This window comes from Hetaerina americana, unplaced genomic scaffold, assembly GCF_022747635.1.
Source record: "Hetaerina americana unplaced genomic scaffold, ioHetAmer1.1.p SCAF_5, whole genome shotgun sequence".
Taxonomy (NCBI): Eukaryota; Metazoa; Arthropoda; class Insecta; order Odonata; family Calopterygidae; genus Hetaerina; species Hetaerina americana.
In genome coordinates this window covers 41,405,726-41,425,237 of record NW_027287095.1, presented here as the reverse complement: position 1 = coordinate 41,425,237, position 19,512 = coordinate 41,405,726, and the positions used below count along the sequence as shown (strand labels likewise).

Sequence of the window (19,512 nt, the reverse complement as noted above, 5' to 3'; positions counted from 1 at the left end):
ATATATCAATATAAATATCATGCGTAATATCTACAGGAATATTATTGGTGCAATCATTACTGAACGCTAACAGAACTCACTTCATTCGTCTCCTGAACATCTGATGCCCATATATTCGTCAATAATTGGATAATCAACCTAAAAATATGGGATCGAAACTAAAATGAGATGGTACGATTAGGCTTAAATGATATGTAATGATGAAACGCTTATAATGCTCTTGGTGAAACAAAGCACCTGGGGAAAAATTCTTTCTTCTGCTCGTAATCATTTGGACTTCAATTCTTACGATCGAGGAGAAATAGAAATTATGTCAGTAGATGGAAATCTACGACCTTGGATTGCGTTCGCAGTTGTTTCGCACCAGGAGGAAAATAACTGCAGGAGGATACTGGCAGTCTCGGAATAAGGGAGGACGAAAGGAGCAAAGAACCATGATGGCAGCGAGGAGAACAGAAAGATAGTAAGAACGAAACGCGTTTCTTTAGTCAGCCGCGATTTTGCGGGACTTCTCCACCCCGTCGCCGCTCTTAATTCCCCCGTTGTGTTCCCTCTCTGGCGCCCCCATCCGCGGGAGACTGAGGACAGGAATCCTTCTTCACTCGACACCTTTTCATCTGGAGCACAACCAAGCCGACCGCCCCTTTTCTTTCTCCTCCTCAGGGCTAGGCTAGCGCAAATGAATACGGACGTTGCAAAGAGGGCCCCACAAGAGGTGAAGAATGGGGGGGCCGGGGTGCGACGGGGGGTCCCCATATAGGTTTGAGTGGGGTGGATGTAATTGCGTTCCAAGCCGCTCTCTCCCTCTCTGGACAATTCCGCCCCCACCATTCCTTCCTCACCTCTCCCTCCGCACCCTATCCGCGCCGGACTTAATCTATGTTGCGTCCTTTCGCGCAAATTTAATGGAAATGCCGTCGGCGCCACCTCTGCCGTGGAAGGGTTAGGGGAGGGGCCGCGCGGGGAGGCGGAGAGGAGGGATGGTGACCGTTCCGACGCCCAGGGAAGGAGGGGGGCGTGGATAGGGGAAGCGAGCCAAAGAGAATTATATAGTCGAGAAGCGCAAGGGACGTGGGACGGGGGAGGAAGGGACTAAGAGAAGGGGAGGAGTGTGGCGGAAAAAAAGAGAGAAGACGACGGAAATGAACGCCGCAAAACGGCACGTGATTAATCTGGGAATTTTTTATTTCGTTTCCGGAACTTTTTCATTACAATGTTCCCTAGTGAGTGCAGTAGCTTTCAGTATAAAGTCATTAATCCATAAAAAATCACTGTTTTCAGATAAATGATAAGTAGGGCTGTCACCTCACCGAAACCATCCAATGCAATAGAAAGTATCAGAAATGGCATTCGCTTCTGCAGCGTTTACTTCCTCCATGGCAAGTAACATAGTTTGATTCTGTTGGCAACCGTTATCTCAGCAAACCTTGTACAATTATTTTCGCGGATGTTTTGCCGTGAATGCAATTTTAAATAAATGATACACAATCCTTCTACACTATTTTCGGCGGTATCAGGAGAAACAAATATTATTAATGAGTCACAATAAAATCCAAGTGGAGAGTTATCATCATCGTATTTGGTACTTCATTACTACGCACTGATGGAACATACAAAATTTTTTCGACTATATGTTTGAATTCCACTTTCATTTTCATCATTCATCAGCATAGCCTTTCCCTTGCACGACGAGATGTTATACAGATTCACATCTGCATTTTTCATATAACTCTCTAATTTTATTACCTCGTCTTAACATATTCTTTTTATTGAACCCTGAATTTCGCCGAGTGACCTGACATGACCACAAAATATTTTTTTTACATTTCAGAAAGAGAATTTCCCCGAAACTTTTAGGGAAGATGCTTTTTTTTCGGTGATGCTCACCAGGACACCCCATTTTTATTTTTATCTTTTCAAATGAAGGAAGTAAAAGATCAAACGCTCTGAGTTGAGGATGAAAGAGATATTTTAATATCCGGACTATTAATTTTCATGTCTCTTCCTTACTCTTCTCCATCAAACTGCATGAGTTTCCATTTTGTGATTTTTTCGTAGTCTCTATGCAATACTGAGTCTAAAAAAACATAGTAACAATGGGGAAAACACGATTATTATAATTTATGGAACATTTCCATAAGGGTGTTGCTTTAAAAAAATTAAGGACTACCGACAAAGTAATTAATCCGAATGTTGAAATTGACTGATGAAAGTAAATCTCAGGTGCGGAATTCGATCATCCAGTTCCTTTCCCTTACCACCTGAAGTTTCGCTCGTAAATCAACGACGACGTGATAAACGTAGAAATCATATAAGACTAACTACATGATTAATACGTAGTTCTGACTTTCAGAACATGATACTCCTTGGGTTTTTATTTGAGATTTATGTTTGCAACACCCATAACTGGGCCAAATTTTCTACCATGAGCAACTTAACACTCTACCTATTATACTTCCACACCGATGATGGGGAGAGTAAATACCATGCATTGCTACATCTCACCATCGAGATCTCACGCGACAACTTTTGAAGAGTTTATTTAACGTGTCTCCCAGAGTATAAAGACGCTCTGGAAATTATAATGACGAGATATTGAAGTTATATTTGCCTATTTTCACGAAACATTTAAGCAAAAAGCATACAAACACAATATAAGTCAGTAAAATAAACAAATACATGGAACACAGAATGTCCAGAAGTACCATGGGCCAGTACTTTCCTGCAGATAAATCAAACTATGATTACGTTCGGTTGTTTTTGAAGACGATAAACTAATTAAAACTTTGTAAAAAAAAGCATACCGCCGCAAAGCTATTATTCGTGGTCTGAATCGCGACATTTTCAAGGTTCAATTCGTGCAATTTAGGTTCTCAACCATGAGTTTTATTTAAAATTTACAGGTAGCAAAATATGTAATGGCTGTATTAAAGTGAATTCGTGTAACATATCGGTAATAAGAAATATAATTCTTCGAAATGTATATCGAAACTCTTAATGTATTAATAAATCGACAAACAGTCGGGACAAACATTCCCTAAATTTCATGAAAATAATGTTCAAGTAACGACAACATATGTTTTTCTCCATTTGATTTGAAATTCATTTGCTTGACATTTTCTCCACAGTTGCGTCATCATTTCCGAAAGATGTGCATTGGGAACGCCTCGGATGCGTACTTTTTGGACAACTGCCAATTGACTTGACCATCTACGGCGAGGTGCAGAATTATTTAATTTGTAAAAATCGATAAGATACTTGTAAGTGCATTTATCTCTCACCTGAGAGCAATCGGATCGCAATAAATGGCCTTCCACCAATTTCCTCGAAACGCTCTCCATTGAAAGTTGCCCGCCGCAACAATCCAGCGGATTGGGATTACCCTTGCCTAATCTGAGGACCTAGCAGATCCTCCCTCCACCCAACCCTACCGCACATAAACCCCGAACCCGCCCTTCCGATACCTACCAACCGAAAACAGTCTTTTCGCCCTCAAACGGTTTCCGAGACAACCGTAGCCAATTATCGGCAACCTGTTTGACCAGGCTGTTTTCCATTTCCGGGGAAAGAGATGAAAGGAGCTTGAGGAGTAAGCTTGGGGGGAAAAGGAGGCTGGCTGGGGGAAGGAGGATAAGGGGGGAGAATAGGGGGAAGGAGGAGAGGGAACGAAGTTGGGCCATGGGCTGCGGATGGCAGGAAGACGGGTGTCGGCTGTTAGCATAGCACGTGCTGGACTCAGGGCCCAGCTGGCGAAACGGCGCGCGATGGTTAGGTGAGACGAAGACTGACAATTCCCGTATCCGTTCGACCACCTAACATCTGGACATCAAAAATACTTAAAGATAAAATGACCAAGTTATGGGATGACCAAAATAGATGAATTTGGATGCGACTCGTACTCCACGGCTAGCCTTTTAGCTCCCGCTGCGACGCACGGAAGAGTGAAAAAAAGAGGGACTATGAGAGGAGAGAAAAAGAAGAAACGCAAGGTTAATGAAATGCATAGGGGAGAGCACGCCCGTGCGCTTTGCGGGTGATGCGGTGAAAGTGTGAAAAGGGTACCAGATTGAATGCGTGCAAAAACTCAGACAGAAAAAGAAAAATTGCGCATACAAATCGATCTATTACGACCCCTTTCTTTCCTCCGAGGGATAATTGCATTTGACGGCTTCAAAATTAACGCCGAACCCGTTTCATTATGATTTTGATGTGAAGCAAATATTTTATGTCCATCGCCAGCGATGCACGGGAAAGTTTTTTGATGGGGTGAAAGGGTACCTAATCGGGAAACATTGGCCCAAACGCCTTTTTCCTACACGCTGGATTTTGATGAAAACATGAAATCATGCTCTGAAAACGAATTTTCACGTGTGGTAACGAGACAAGACTCGCTAATGCGAAACCCGTTATGGAAATTACGACAAAAATATTTTTGAAACGAGGGATCACACATAGATGCACTCTTGACCATAGCGGCAAAAATCTGCCTCATGTACGCAATCAAAGTTTTAAAATCACTTTTTACAATCAGCTATGTATTTCCGACGGGGTATACATTTTGCAAAAAATAAATAAAAAATCGGTATCTAATAATAACAAAATGATACATTAATAAATTTGCCCGGCCGAGCTGGATTTTTCAATTTATATAAGGTGTTGCCTTCGGAACCCGCCACGGATATACATGTATGTTTAGGGTCATTCCACTTTAGTTGAAATGGGAAGTTGTTTTTAGCATGTAACAACCAGATCCGACAAAGCGTCACATAAACCACAGGTTTATTGAAGCAAGTCTGAGATCTTGAATATATTAAACGTCTTCCGGAAATGGACTCGTATCGATCCAATAATTTTCATATTATTATTATGAATTAAACAAACTTTACAAAAATAAGCATCCTGAATTCCATTTAAGAAACGATTACGGAAAATAATACTGGATTTGCTTTTACAGATGATTAAGAAGAATAGTATCCTGAATGCGCAACAGTTATTAGTACTCACTTTTGCTTTGCCATGACATATTTCGTTCGTTTACTTCGTGCCATCGAGAATATTAAATCATTTTATGCACACAAAATACATTTCAACATATCGTTGGGAGACAGAATCGTAGGGTAGTTCGTTTGCGAAAAATAATCGTGCAGCACACATTAAGAGTGAGAAACCTTTGAATGTTACGATATAACAACCAGATCTGACAGAGCGTCACAAATACTGACCGACACGAGTCAGCTTAAGGTAAGACGGACGGACGCTGTTGTACTAGGAGTAGTTCATGATGAAGAGCGCAATGACAGTCAAGAGAGTGATGACGACCGATTTCTTGGATAAAATTGATATGTAAATTCTTGCGAATCGTCGTTCGCTACAACATTATCGGAATCCCAGTTCCATTTACCGCAGTTTTTCTCCTACATTTTCATGAAGTTGGGGCAGAAAAGCGAATCTCTGAAATATGGGAATGACCAATTCATTCAAAGTGCCGTGATATAATCAAAGGTATTAACAAAGCTTCCGGACTAGGAATATCATTTATTATGTCAAACTAAACGGAGAGACAACGGGGATTTATAATAGAAAGATCGAATCAAAGAAATAACCGCTTCAAGCACGCCAATTTAATCCTTAAGAAGTTTCTGTCTTCAAGCTAAAAGATGTTTAAGAATTCCTAAAATGGAGGATATCAATATTATTTTACGGTAAACTAGAAAAGTTGTTATTTTCTGGAGTAGAAAACCGCAATCCATGCCGTTGCGCCGTGTGAAGCTATGATAAAATTTAAGACGAACATCCAGTAAATTAAGCAGAAGTGGAATGTTGTTCTGTGGGATTGCGATATTCCACAACAAGGTAAATTGCGATTGGCAGTTCGAAACATTCCATTACTATGGAATGTTTGGTCGGAAAATCATTGTATAGAAATCTATTGATCAGAATTTCAGATCGAAGTGATCATCCCGTTTTACTTTAAATGATTCGCGGGGCCGTATCTTTGAGCTTTGAATATGATTAGGAGCTAATAAATGGAGATAGGAGAAAATATAATGAAATTTCTGCGACACTTGTATAAGGAAGATACGCATAAAATCCTAAGGGTGACAGAGGAAAAATAAAAGATGCATGTAGATTTTTTTTGCCCTATAATAAATATTGTAGCCATTCGTAAGTTTACAAAAACTGCGAATCGGATCATGTTGGATATATATATATACACACACGCGCGCCTCGAGGATTTCTCGTGATTTGCGTGAGCAAACAACAACTATACGCGGAGGAAATATCAATTACGGTGATCCGAGATTAAAAACCCCAATCCAAATATTAAGTAGAACAGGATTTTTAAAAGCACTCTTAATAAAAACGTACATGACGTTACATGATTTCCAGGTCAATTAACGGTATAACCGGGGCCTGTTATCAAGGATCCACGTGTCATCCCTCAAACATTCAGGCTTTTCGAACCACCAAGCGTTACCGGGTCGACTGGAGGGAAAACATTCAAACAAATTCCCAATGTCAGCCGTGATGGGCTCATCAAGCACGTATCTTGGACACGACATTCCCTGACAACCCTGCCCCGTCCACATCTCTCAACCCGCGACGAACGAACGCAAAAAAAAACAACTCGCACGACAGCTTATCCATAGGAGTCCCTTCATATTTTGTCCAGGCTGCTTTGACATCGCTCCGGAATGCTCCCACGGTCAAGCAGTTAGACATAAATAAAAGTTTGGGGACCAATAATCCGGGCCTTGTGACAGGGAATTCTTTCGTGACAAAAGATATATTTTACCAGATGTATTGTAATACCTGGGATATACATTCATACCCTAATATCTAGAATAAAACGAATAAGTTAGTGATTTTCAAAAACAATTCATTAAATTCACAGCACACGAAGAAATTGATTAAAGGTAAACAACTAGATATATAAAAAGCAAAATCTTCAAAAAATCCTCAAAATATTTGACACAAATTTCAAAAATAGCCTATGGACATATGTTTTACATTGAGTATGGTAGAAATATGTCAACATGAGAGAGAATATTTCGATTTTTAACCATTGGATTTTTTTACCGATAAGCATTCTTTATCTAACAATAATTTATCCTATCACTCTCAATTATATCTCCCTTAGTAAGAGGTAACTGGTACTCGTAAATCATATTTCACGGACCATTTAACAAAGCACAGCATAAATGAACGGGTTTGATCGTAGAATCCATTAAAATACCTCGACTGACATTACGGCTTGGCAGACCTTAAGCTGAGGATAGTAGATAAAGATAGTGTAAAAGATAGAAAGGTAGAATTCACCAGAAAAATGAGCAACACATGGAGTATTACGGTTTCATGGTGGAGAGCACAAAAAGACGTACGGGATAATGTGATTATTTGACCACGTGATACAAGGACTCCAAACTGAGTTAAGATCTTTACAATGCCAAGTCAATCGAACGGAGAGTATTGGGAGCAAAAGGGACATCTCTCTTCCAACCCCTCGCCCGCTTTCCCTTCCATATTTTCTCTGACCACGAAATGCTCGCGTACCCTCTCTAAGACGTCACCTCCCGTCCCGCCCTGACCCACCTACGCCCACGCCCACCCTCCTTGGCAACCACTGCCCTCCATGCGGCATCGCCCTATCCTCCCTTCCTCCTTCATCATACTCACCCCATCCTCTGCGCGGGGTTGGGTTAGATCGGGAGACGCCCCCGTAAATGATCCTCCCATTGAACGAATTCCGTGAAAACATGGGGATTTCTTTTCTCCCCTTACCGATATCATCTGTTCCACCTGAGTTCGTGTTCCGAACAAGCTCCTTTGGAAAGTGAGAAATCTCTCCCACTGAGAGTGAATGAGGAGGACGGGGGTTAAAGGGACGAGAGGCGGGTGCTTGTGGAGCTGGAAAACGAGGTACAGAGGGGAGAAGGTGGATATCCTCGTTCGTCGCCTCCGCTTTTGCGTCCCGTGCGTCGGACACCCGTGGCACTGCGAGTGTCGGACTTAGAAATATTGGTATCTTCGAATTGAACTATCACGTCATTTATTCAAAGATCGACTAGATCTCCCCTTGAATAGGTTGCAGGTGATTTTTTAGTATGACTTTCGTTGCTTTACATGTACTCCCAAATCGGGAGCGAGTAAAATGTAAGATGTAATGACGTAAACGACAAGATAAAATAATTTCTCAACATATACTACATAACCCTATGTGTGAATATATGTATGCAAGTGTATGCGTGAGCAAGTATATTTTTACACGGATTTATATACGTGATTTTGAGTTTAACGAACAAAAACGGGTGCATGTGTGTGTGTGTGTACATGACAATACTACGCGAACAAAGTTTGGATGTGGAATAAAATAATTTGAAGTGGATGACTGTGGTAATTCTTTTTGGAGGAGTCCATTAAAAAAGGGCTTTATAATATGTAGTTAAGTGAAATTGATCAAAGCAAAAGAAGAAGAAATCTAAAATTTCAAGTTTTGAGATTAAAAGTTTCAAAATTTCGCTTTCTGGAACATAAATATCCCATGAAATTATGGGGCTTATGGACGAAAGGAAATTTGAGAACTCTCGCACTAATCAGCGTTTACCTCCTGCTGAAAAACACCCCAGTTACGAAAAAAATACAAGGCAGGGAAAAGGAAGTTAGGTCCGCAAACGAGCGGAACTTTCTGGTATAAATTTCAAAACTTTTTTGGGCTTTAAATGTAGCGTTGTTATATTTACTATCGAGGTCGTTAGAATATTGATGCAGCAAAAAAGGATTGGTCGGATATTACCTTACGTGCTCCGACTAAGTATTATAGTCATTGGCGGAGGACAGAGAAAAGTTGAAAAACACGTGTAAAATCGAGATGGATTATTCATAAGAGCGCACGGAGGATTTTTGCTTCTTTTTCAACTTTTGGCGAGCGCATGCTGCTGAAACTGGCCGCACTAATGGCATTGCCTTTTTTATTCTCTCTCAGTGGACGCTCCCCAGTATTTTAAATTTACTCCCGCCTTTTAATGCAACTTAATGTCAGCATTAGCGATGCGGTGCACTTTATTTCCAAAAAGTAGCACGTCTTTTACCCAGGGGAAATGGTGCAAGCGCGGGGAATAATATCTTGGAGCTTAAAGATGGTCTCTCGCTAATTGTCAAGGAATCGTATGCAGCTGCACTGCACCTACCTGAAAAATTTCGCCCCTCATCGCCCAAGTCGACATTTCTTAATGCACCCCTAAAAATATGCTTCATGGCCTACTAAAATATTCACGTGCCAATGCATTTTAAACCACCAAAAGATAAGCTGAATATTTTAGCGCGCGGGGCATAAATTTCACCCAGTTAAAAAGAAATACGGATAATCTTTTTTCGTAATTTCAACGAATAACACCATTACCTGGAATATTACGGTATCCTTGGAAGCAGGAATTTTCCTGCGGAAGAGTACAGTTTCTAAAAAAAGGATCGAGTTATCATCCATTAATGGAATGCAGCAAAGTTACTAGTGAGTTTTATGCGTGTTTCCTTAAATCAGCCTTTGGGACATTAAGGAAGTAAATGCGCAATGGATAGTGATTTTGGGGTGGGAAACAAAGGGATTGTTTCGTACGTTTAAGTCACTTTTATTAGTCACCATGAAATATTTTTTTTGTCATCAAAGAATCTATCACTTCATTCTTTTCCAACACAGACATCTCTGAATCTATAGCCTGCCTGGGCTGACCATAGCCTTCACGTCGCTTTTACCCCACGCCATCGCTGGCCAAATCCGAAAGATTGAATTACCTTCCTCTCCCGTCTTAATATTGCAGAATTGTTACCTTACCCTGACTTCGGCGTGATAAACGAGCCGATTCGACCCCAATATTAAAGGTGACCCTACGTTAATTCATCCAGAAATAAATTTAGAACGGAATACTTCCATTATAATGGTTTTTTTCCGTCGCACTGTCGCCATTTTCTCCGCACCCCAATTACAATGGATAGTTTACACTTCAGAATTTCCAAAAAACACACATTTTTTTAAATAACAGATAAAATTTATTAAGGGGGACATGAAAAATAAAAATCAGTGATTATAAAATGTAAGATTCTTTTGTGGTAAGAGTTGGCTGAATAGTAGAAGAAGAGAATTCTGTGGCGACTTTGAGGTGCAAGAACAAGATCAGTGTAAGAAGCAGAAATTCTTCACCGTCAAAGGTCAAAAAATCCACGTAAGGGTAAAGAGATATAATAAATTACAGCTGTTAATAGCTTTGGAAAGAAAATGAACGGAAGGCAAATATACATGCGAGTAAATTGCCCAAATATAGTTATAATTAAAGAAACTTTGGATTTTAAGGGGAAACTATGAATTAACATTACCTTCTGGATATAAAGAGGCATAATCTTACTACCAGTAAATTTTTCAAAGATTTGCAAATGCAATTATTTAATTTCTTTCAACTTAGGCTTAGAGAGCAAAATTAATGGCTGCCATCAACGAAAAGGGACCCACCCTATGAAGTTCACAGCATAGGCTTTCTCAATATAAACTCATTCCAAATACTAATGGAACAGTTCCAATAATTTTGTTTATACTATGGTAAAATTATACACTCTAACTCTCACAATTAGTATACTCTGCTAACCTAAAAGACTTACCTTCATGAAGCATGCTTTTTTTCACAAAATATAATCTTCCCTTACAGAGTAACTGAAGGAACAATGATTCATCTGAATGATCTGCGGTAAAATATATCTGGTTAGGTTATCAGTGACCCTCACCACACTATTTTACTGAGAAGGTGACCTGTAATACTCAGCCCATCGATAATGGATGTTCCATAATGACCATCTAATGTAAGAGAGTAAAATGAAGGGTTAAATTAATTCGACCCGTTTCTCCACGCCATCATACTCTTCTCAGCCCAGTTATCCATCGTGCACCACTCGTCCCTGCCAAGTCATATAATAGCTCCCAGAGCCAAGCGTCTCATTCAATATCTACCAGATAATATACCTCGGTGACTTTTTGATCTTAGAGACGAAATCCCGTTTGAGGATGGTTTATGTAACAGTTAAGGGACTAATCAATAATCAAATCGAGAATTCATGATTCGTGACAATGTATCAACGGGAAAATAGAAAACAAATGATGAGGCAAGATTTCTGAAGTGGCAGAGAAAAAAAAGAAGTGCACAGACCACTTTGTGCTGTCGGCTGGATGATGACTTAGAAGTAGCGATAGATATGGATCTGAATAGATGTGAATGAAGCAGCGGAAAAAGCAGCGCGAGATATGAATCACTTTATACGCATGGAGTGCGTTGGAGATGCACTGAATGGGGTACTTAAGAGGAATGGAAGTGGAACGACCACTAGGATGGCCAGTTGAAGATTCTAACGCGGATAATAGTGCTCATAATAGAGCGAACGTGGTTCGATGAAAATAAAACGGTAAAAGGACATTGAGGGCAGAGGGGTTTCAGGGGGAGGAAAGTAGCGGGGAAAGTCGGTAAAATGGAATAATAACCAAGAACTACCGTATACAGAAAGTAATAAGCACAGAGCACCGGAGTTTCCTCTTGACACCGTGAGAATTATATCAGTCCCACTTAATATCGGAAGGTTGACTTACGAGGGTGAAATAAGAAAGAAAGATACCATCCCTGACAGATTAGAGTTCCCCTTTTTTCCTCCAATATATAATCATAGTATAATCAGACGTACAAACGCCCACTTTCTTGATTCAAAAGGAAAAATTTAAACCTTTCACCGGAACACCCCAATATTAATATGATGTAGACAGGCAGGTACGTTTTAAGTTTATATTTTATTGTGTTCATATACAAGTATGTTTATGAAAGCGAGTACCTGTATTTGTACTTATGCGCATATTTAAACATAAAAGGCCCCTAACATCCTCCGGCACAAGCCCTTGCAGCGATATATGAGGTATTATTAAGATATATTTGTAAAACACTACATGTAACGAATTAAAGTAGCAGACTTCAACCATGCCTAAAAAATAAGCAATGAAAACAGAAAGAACAGAAGAAGAAAGCAATGTTGCATGATGTGATTCAGGGATATTATTTCTCGTACAATCTGTAATTTAACACCTTTTCATTTCGGGAGCTTAATATCTATTTCCCTTAAAGATTCTCACTTGGATGGTGTGTACTTTAATTCCATGTGACATGACTAAAATTGAAAAAGTGCCTAGCATATGCATATTTTCACCCGCGGCAAATGGTTTATGAAAACAAAACAATGAATAAGCAGAAATGGAGATCATAAAAGACGGGGAAGAAAGGAAATTCAGGGAACAGATATCAATAAGATATGAAACGCGAATGAAGCCGGAAGAATGGCAATGCTGAGAGAGCGATAAAAAGGGTAAAGGAGACGGAAACGGGGTGGATGGTAAGGACGACCCACGAAATATACGAGAGAATAAGATTATACGAGGGTATCGTGTCGGTAGGAGGACAAAACTGCAGTCGAGGCAGAAGAAAAAAAATTGGCGTGAGGGGTATTGCGGGGTTAAAAAGAAAGAGAGAGAGAGAATACGGCGAGCGAAACAGAACAAAACGGAACGCGAGATGAAAGGACTGCGATGGAACGGAACGTGGTAGAGGAAAAGAAAGGATTATTGGAGCGGGGAGACATAGCCACCTCCCCCTTTTTCCCCATCCCCTTAGGGAAGGGAGATAGGGACGCGGGGGTGGGATGAATGGTTTAATGGTGGAGGCAAAGGTTGGGCGTTGAAAAAGGCCGACGGCCTTCGTCTTGTCGTCTCGCGAGAGGTGTGGAGGGAGGAGGAGACGGGGAGGACCGCACGAGAGAGGATGGGTGAGGGTGAGCGGTAGGAGATATGCAAAGGCGCATACACAAAAGAAGGAATGGGGATGGTGATCCACTTGGCTGGAGAGCCGAGCGAAGAAAAGTAGATATTCAAATGGACCGCGTTATAATAGATCTCCAGTGGAGCATGAAAACGTGCGTGTGTGTTCAGGTGATCAATTCATTTTTTTCGCGCTCCCCAGTCTTATTTTTATAATCCCTTTCCGCTCGGCGTAAAAAAAAGGGCTCCTTGTTCCTGATGCGCATAAAGAGATGGCAGTGCTCCCGATTTGCCAATCGAATTTCCTAGCTTTCTAAATTTTTTTGCAAAGACACAGAAGTAGATTTTAATTCTCGGGAAGAAGAAGAAGCGATGGGCAATCAGAGACACAATCTGTCCGAGAAAATGCATCGAGTCTGCAACGCCTTCTTTCCCATTTCAAAAGACCCTCGATGCAAGAAATGGCACATAAACCTGTCTTTTTAAATTATGAAACTCAAGTCTTTAAAGGAGCATCCCGTCCACCTAGTATATTAAAGTTCTTACTATTCCAACAAGCATTGCACAATGATAGCCGAAATAAAACTTGGTATTTTTTCGTTTCACAAGCATAATAAAAGGCTAAAGAATGCAAAGTATGCAGGTGTTTTAGATATACAATCCTTTACATCTAAAACACCTGGATCTTCGTCGCCAGCTGAATAGAGGATTCAGAGTCGTGCCTTAACCTTGGTAGTTTTGCTTTCATTGATAAGTGCGTACAACGTGACATGAGTTTTGCCGTCTCATTTTCTAAAACATTAAAATTCTGTGCTGTGGTGCTATTTAAGTGATCATTATAGCCTGTGAGTGTCAGAGCAGACTTCTTGATACCACGGGCTTATGTCTCATGTGGCACATCCATTATCTGCTGTCATTTATTCCAACAAAATGACGTTTAACTCTCATTTCCGCTACGATATTACCTAGCGACCCAAGAATCAAAGCATCATCGAAAAAGATCTCTGACACCGACAAACATGCATTTTACTCTCGGGGTCGAAAATCTAAAGGGGTGTCCTGAGGATGAATCAAACTCATCAGGAAAGAAGGACACGCCCCGAAAAATACAACAAACGCCATAACAACTCAACAATGGCTCCATCAGAGGGGGTATCCTCTCCTATCCACGCGTAAACAAACCGACGTGCAACAAGACTCACTTCAATGAAGACCAAAACTATCAACAGACGGGATCGTGTCCAGATATGTATTGATTGATTGATTGCTCTCTCTCTCTCTATCCCACACGCATGCGGTCCTTTCCCACTCCCTCCGATGATGCACGGGCCTCTGGGGTACACGATTCTACCATTGTGCGTCAATCAATCCAACCCTGACAACCTAGGGTCCAACGTTCCCCTACCCCCCGGTCACACCCACACATACAAACCACTCCGCATCCCAATCCTTATTTCCAGGGCGCAAATGGAAAAGAAGGCGTTTTGTGTGCACGCGCGTATACGGACTTATGCTCGGGTTTGGGGGGGCGAGATATTCCACGGGCAGACACGTGGGCGGGACGAAGAGTCCCGGTCTGAGGAATTAGAGAGGGCGGATAGCTTTGGGGTTAGGGGCTTGAAGGAGGAAAGACGGAATGCTGGGGGAGTGCATGGAACGAGGAGGGATCCTCGACGGAAAGAAGCAGGTGGAGGAGGGGCGCGAAGGGGGAAGAGGCAAGAAAAAAAAGGGAACACAACTTGGGAAGGTTTGGTGAGTGGGGAGCGGACGGAGGGCCGGGAGGCTCGCTCCGTCTGCGTGCACTTCTGTCGTCCGTCGCCGCGGGAGTGATGGGGGAAGGGGATGGATGCGTTGGATCGGAAAGCCAGGCGTTCCTGAGATTGCGTTGGGGGACGCGGCGCATGGGTGGAAGGGAGATAAGGATGGCAAAAGTGTGAGAGCGTATACGTAGGATTTTTCTGTAGCGGGGAGGAGAGGATGATGACGGGGGGAGGGGAAGACTTCACACGGGGAGGGGGGTAGGATCAGGGAATGAAACGCTCTAGACGGGATTGTAGGAGAGGGAAGAATTCCTTGTTCCGCGCTCGAAGGAGTGATGCGCTTCAATGCGAGAGTCGCAAGTGAGAAGCGTAAGTGCGACGCTGAGGATCCCCGGGAGGATTGCCGAAAGGAATTGGGATTCGAATAAATTATCTAAACCTTCCAAAACCGTCTTTGGGACGAGATGGAGGTCTGTGCCCGCCCCGCCGCTATGATTAAAGTTAAACGAGAAGTTTCACCTCTTTTAAGAGCTAGCTCGATCTAAAAGATGCCATTTACTACCAAAATATTGTCAATTCAATAATTTAAATCTTTGGGCGAATTAGGGTGAAGGCCCAACCATTTTCACGTAAAATGTTGAACATTTGCCGAAGAAATACAATTATCGTATTTATTTAAAGTGTAAATTATATCCGACGGCATCAGTCAGAAAAAATATATCTGGCAAAAATGCAGCATAAAATATATTTCAACGTGTAATTCCACCGTCGCAGTACACATGTATTTCCTATTCATCAATACAGGTTTAACGAACCCCATTTTGTCATTCAAATGGTAGCCAAAATGTCTAAGAAATATATTTTTATCTTTGTTTTAAGCCAAAATTCATTTCAGCTGAATCACATTCTCGTACAACAAAACTCTAAATGTACCCTAAATATGATAGATATATTATATAAGTCTATATAACCCACCAAGTAAACTGAAGAACTACTATTGATTAAGTATGTTTTATATTATCTATAGTTTTGATGATTAAACACGAAAGTTTTCATGAATATAAGATAAAAAAATGTATTCGTGAGTTAGAAACTTTAGTCCAATTGCATATTTTGGGTTGCAGAATCTGGAAATTATGACATGTACGCTATTCGATGATGAGTACAACGAAGAGCTGATACAAATTGTATGACTGCCACAAAAGAGCTATTGGTTGAAATGCGGATTATTGAGAATGAGCTACACACACATTCCGCTAATCCTCATCCTAAAATAAACATCCATAAAAATAGTTTTCAGCCTGCAATGATCACCTCACAGGGCTTTGCAGAAACTAAATATTAATATTCATTTTAACTAAAATAACCCAAGTTTAAAATGAATTTATCAATCCCAGCAAATCATTATACGCCAATGAAACTTAATGATATAGGGACCTTACCTTACTTGGGGACTTGGCATGCAGCGTTCAAGGATTTTGAGAAGTTTGTACAACTTACCTAAAAAGGAAAAGAATGAATGATTAGTGAAATCATCATGAGCGAATTATTCTTAAATTTAAGAGTAGCATAATGATATAAGTTGCGTTCATAATCATTTTGTACTTAATCGCATAGGTAAAAATTCGTTACAACTGAAGAGCTGAATAGTCAAATTAAAGCTTTACTAAAATTGATCATGATATATTTATAAATTCCATTCAATAAACGACTTCTATAGGAAATTTACATAAAACATAAACGCTTAGCTAGAGAAGAATTACTGCAAGCAAAGATGAAAAATCTGCAAATGAAAGGAAATAGATATTGCTGTTTTCTTGTTTTTCTCACGCTCAGAAACTAATATTGTTTCCCTGACGAAGAGGCGATAAAACGGCTCACGAGTGAAAGCAGCAAGAAACGAAGTAAACGTGCCGCTGAATAACAGAGATACCATTTCTATCTCCGAAACCAAATCAACAATCACGATGTCCAATAAAATCAAATCATTATACACTGAATCAGAGGTTTTTCAATACGATTGTTAACTTGCACATTAACATATTGCAAATATACTTTAAATTAGGAAACCGAAACCAGGCCCCGAAATAAATTAACGGATACTTGCTGCTAAAACAGTTAGGCTACATTCTAATACTCTTAAAATGTATAGGCATGAAATACTTGATTTAATTTTAACAATGATTTAATTACGGCTAATAAATTCATTTAAGACGACAACTCTAAAACATTTAATCAACAGGGTAATCAAAGGCATATTCCGACGAAAAGATTCAACAAGGGGCTATGAAGCCATAAACGTTGAGCAGTAAAGCAGGAGACAACAGAGTGATCACATATGGCAGTTAACGATGATGAGGAATCACATGAGCAGTAAAAATACAGTAAACCCAGAAAGGTAATAATATGCGTAGGAAGTAGCAATCATTCCATAAGTAGCCGTGACAAGCAAATGAATAACAGCGCAATGAAAGAATGGGCATAAGGGCATAGGCGAAGAAAAATATATTTAGAAATGCATGAGGAAATTAAGACTAAAGAAAACCAACGGGAAACAGATGAAAAATTGTTGCATAATCGGCGGCGACAGTGAAGGCAGATAAGGAACTGAATATAGGAGAAAGGAAACTCAGGGTAATTCTAGAGGAAAAGGACTTAGGAAAATGTAAGCTAAAGAAGAAGAACCTCTTTGATGAATCAAAGAAAGATAATAAACTTGGGAGGTGCTGGAAGAAAAAAAGGGAAATACATAGAAAATGCAATCTTTATTTTTAAATATAGTGTATATTTTGAAAGAACAAACGAAAACATGGAGCTGAATAGGAAATATTTTTAGGAAACAAAACGCACCCGAAAACATTACAAGCAAAAGTAGTAAGAATACCATGACTACATATTCATTAAGAAAAGAAATAAAGGAAATAATTATAAATACTTTTATACATCCATGTAAGTAGAGATTAAACGAATTTCGTGCCACTTTTTTGAAAAGCATTGACAATATTTTCCTTGGGTTTTCATTAGTATCAGGGGACCAGCGAGCAGCTATCGTCTTGGTGTAAGCCCGTGAGATGGTCACATTATCATATTTAAACATACGATAGCAGCCGATTAAAACGCATATAATTCGCTAGGGAACCCGTCAGCTAATGACATGAAAATACAAGCAGTGACGCAACGAGGAGAAAAGAGTGTAAGAGGTTTCCAAAGAAACTGCGGGAGATAGGTGTTGGGGACAGCGCAATCCACGCCAATAGATGATTTAAAATAATGTATTATGAGAGTGAAAGGGAGCTATAAGTGAAAATAAGGAGCCAGGCATAGACAAAGGAGCGAATCGGAACAGTAGTATACAGGGACTGAAGGGAAAATGGGCTTTATCAAAAAATAATTATACATGTGCGCGTATTTACGTAGTATTTATATTATATACACACATGAGCGTATATTTACATATGAAACGCATAATTTGTGTGCACATATGCATATGTAATGGCACGCGAAGGGAAGATCGGAGATGGCATCGAAGAAAAGGATGAATTTCACAGAGAGAGGGAGAGTGAAGATGCTGGTTTCAAGGGGATGGCCGTCCGGGCCATGGAGAGAAAGAGACGTCGAAAAAATAAATATGGACTTGAGGGTTAAGGGAGAGGGGAATATATTTTTCGACTTTTTTTTGCGGAATGGTAGAGATCCTTGGAGAGCTGAATTTGTAGAGAGCTTAGGAAGTCGGCGAAGGGGGAGAATGAGGGGAAGATGGGGAGAAGGAGTAGGTATCGAGGTGGCGGACGGGAAGGGGGAGCGGATCGGCAGCGAGGTCGAGAGAGTGGGAGCATGCGAGTGGTGGGATGGGAGAGTGTTTTGCTCCAACTCGAGTGGAACGGGAGCAGATTGCAGCGGGCGGGCGGAGGATAAGCCTCGGGAGGATCGGAAATCGTCGGGCGAGGGGAGGGGACCAAAGGACGTACGTGGAATCTGGTGAGAAGGGTGAAGTGAGATGCAAGAGGAGCGGGAAGTGGACGGGGAAGGAGAGAGGGAGGTAGAGATAAGAGGTGAGGATGAAAGCGGAAGGAGAGAATAGCGTGGGGAGGTCGGCTCAAAATGGAGCGATAAAGGAGGAAATAGACTTGAAGTGAGTGCGCGAGAGGGTTGATGGGCAGGCAGATGTAGGCCTGGAGATGAAGATCGGCAAAGGATTGCATTCTATGAATTGAAAAGAACAGGAAGGATAATTACGGGGGAGTCGCGAAAATCGTGCCATTATGAGTTCGAACATATGTTGAAGAACCGAATAGCAGAACACTCCATTTCATAATATTACGGTAGAAATTTGTTCGCGTAGATCGAATATTCCCTATGCCCCTATATTTCATAGCATTCTGGAATTTCGATCAAAATACTTGAATGCTTGAATACCAAAACATGAGAAAAAAGTTGTTTTCTTCGACAATTGATGTATTTTTTCTTACAGAAACTGAATGTTATTTAAAGGGATTTTAGTAAAAAAATTTTAATTAATAAAAGTTTGTAGCATGGATACCTACTATCAAGCTGTAAAGTTCAATTATTAACATATGATTCACTCTGGACAAGTTAACCGCTCACAGCACGTATTTGATTAACAAAAAAAGTGAAACAAACGACTTTTGAGTCGGGAAATACATCGCCACGGACTGATTTGACCTAGAAAATGAAATATCAATGCAGTAAAGAAAAAAATATGGTAACCAAAAATACCTACGCAGAAAACAAGTTAAAATCAAAATAGAACTATTTAGGTATATGGGGAAAATATGAGTTCATATGGACGAGGAGGAAGCAGGAATGGACCAGAAGGCTAAAAGCGGCAAGCTGTTCAAACGGCGGGGCTTAGAGCTTGTCTGAGAAGGGAGGAGCGCATGCATGGCGGCAAGACGGGGA

At 40.7% G+C, this 19,512-nt stretch overlaps 1 protein-coding gene across 2 annotated transcripts in view; it reads right to left on the bottom strand.

Moving 5' to 3' along the window:
* sli (slit guidance ligand) overlaps positions 1 to 19,162 on the bottom strand; it is a 587,738-nt gene extending 568,576 nt beyond the window's left edge. For both annotated transcript variants that reach the window (XM_071591752.1, XM_071591753.1), the window contains exon 1: positions 19,137 to 19,162. The gene's annotated coding sequence lies outside the window, so the exon portion shown is untranslated. The remainder of the gene's footprint in view (positions 1 to 19,136) is intronic.
* Between the last annotated feature and the right edge of the window lie 350 nt (positions 19,163 to 19,512).